Source organism: Erythrolamprus reginae, chromosome 1 (assembly GCF_031021105.1).
Source record: "Erythrolamprus reginae isolate rEryReg1 chromosome 1, rEryReg1.hap1, whole genome shotgun sequence".
Classification (NCBI taxonomy): domain Eukaryota; kingdom Metazoa; phylum Chordata; class Lepidosauria; order Squamata; family Dipsadidae; genus Erythrolamprus; species Erythrolamprus reginae.
Genome location: NC_091950.1, coordinates 6,314,385 through 6,316,712, shown reverse-complemented (window position 1 = coordinate 6,316,712; position 2,328 = coordinate 6,314,385).

Genomic DNA, 2,328 nt, shown 5'->3' with positions numbered 1-2,328 from the left:
TTCACTAGGGTAGTAAAATTCCTAAAGTGTTGTCCCTCCTTACTCTTTATGTGATTTATTGCTTTCCTGTTGGGAAAATTTAAAATCTAACCTATTTAATCAGTTAATTCAAATTATTATCCAAAGAACCCGAAGGTACAACAATAAGCAATGGGTGGAAACTAACCAAGGAGAGAAGCAACTTAGCACTAAGGAAAAATTTCCCGACAGTTAGAAAAACTGAGAGCAAATAACCAATAACCAATAACCAAAGCAAATAACTAGCATGTGCTGGCTGGACTCTTTCCAAATACAGAGAGAGACCCCACCCAAGTAAAGGATACACTCATACATCTAAGAACTGCAGGGGAGACTAATGCATAAGCAACAGAGGATGTAAGAATACATATTCATAGACATGGATTCAGAGGTGGATTCCAATTTTTTTGCTACCGCTCTGTGGGCATGGCTTAATTTTGTGGGAGTGGCTTAGCAGTCATGTGACCTGATGGGAGTGGCTTCATGGTTATGTGAGTGAGTGCGTGTGGCCCACTCAATATCACTCATGTAAAGGGGTGATTTACCTGGCCCCTCCCCTACCAGCCATTCCTTGTCATACCCAGCTTCAACAAATCTATAGGTCTGTAAAAATGTTGTTCACTCTTTTCAACTTTATTATCTATACATTATTATTATTATTATTATTATTATTATTATTATTATTATTATTATGTCAATACAACACAGCAAACGAGATCACTCTGCTGGATTTCATATTTCATCACCAGTCGGGCGCTTCCCAAGCACCTAGGACTGTGTGATGTAGCGGTGAATTATGTTTGCCGATCCCAGTAAAGCGGCCTTTTGCAATTGACAGATGGAGATTTTGTCAATTCCAATGGTTTTCAAATGTCCGCTGAGATCCTTTGGCACTGCGCCCAGTGTGCCAAGTACCACTGGGACCACTTTCACGGGCTTATGCCAGAGTCGTTGCAGCTCGATTTTTAGATCTTCGTATTTCACTAATTTCTCTAGCTGCTTCACCTCAATTCTGCTGTCTCCTGGGAGATAATAATAATAATTATTATTATTTATTAGATTTGTATGCCGCCCCTCTCCATAGACTCTGGGCGGCTCACAACAACAATAAAACAATTCATGAGAAATCTAATAATTTAAAAACATTTTTAAAAAAAACCGTTATACATTATAGGTCTTTCATGAACTACTGAAAGGAAGACATGAAGCCCTCTGGAAGCCCAAAACACCCTCCCAGACTCTCTATGTAAACGAAAAATCAACTGGCTGGCATGCACATGCTTGCTGGAGCTAAAGTAAGGCAATGGCTCATGTGCCAGCAGATTTGGCTTCATGTGCCACCTGTGTCATGCGTTCCATAGGTTCGCCGTCACTGGTGTAGGGTCTCCTGCTTTATCAGGGAGTTGGACTAGATGACTTACAAGGTCCCTTCCAACTCTGTTAATCTGTTAATTTAATTTAATTTTCCAAAGCACTAGAAGGCAAAACAAGAAGCAATGGATGGAAACAAAGAGAGAAAGCAACCTAAAACTAAGAGGAAACTTCCTGATAGTGAGAATCAATATAGGTGCTAAAATATTTCAGTCATAATTCCACATATAAAATAGCCATTTGTGTAATAAAACCTACATATTACACCATACAGGGAGTGGACAAAAAAATGGAAACATCATAATGTTTGAACATGTTCAAATCAATCAAAACTTGACATATTTTAATGGTTTTATAAAATTCTGTTATTTGATATGTTTTTATAAACTAGCTTTTTTTTTTTTTACAGAAATTTAAGGAAATTGGTTGTAAACTTCTAGAAATGGCAGACCTCTCAGACTTTCAAAGAGGCCAAGTTGTTGGTGCTCGAATGGCAGGTGCTAGTGTAACAGAAAGTGCCCGAATGTTTGGCGTTTCAAGAGGTCATGTCTCAAAAGTAATGACTTCTTTTGAAAGAGAAGGGAAAACGTCCTCAGCCAAGCACAGGGGATACCTTTTTAGCCATAGAGACGGATCCCCCCTGACTAGATTGCCATGCTGTGTATTGCCAGCCCCAGAGACATTCAGTAATTAAATAGTTAACATTGTGTATGTTTGTTAGCTCCACCCATTATGATGTAAAATCCTGCCATGTCATACTTGCATCATTTCCTTTCTTCTCCAAAAACTCCATCTTCTCTCTTTGTCTTCAACGATGTAGCATGCATAGAAGATGCCTCTGATAGGCATTAGCTATATTTTCTTATTTTCATAATAAAAGTAACTTCATTTGAAAGCTGTTTCTCTACTTTAATCCATCGACTCTCAGATTTGATTTAT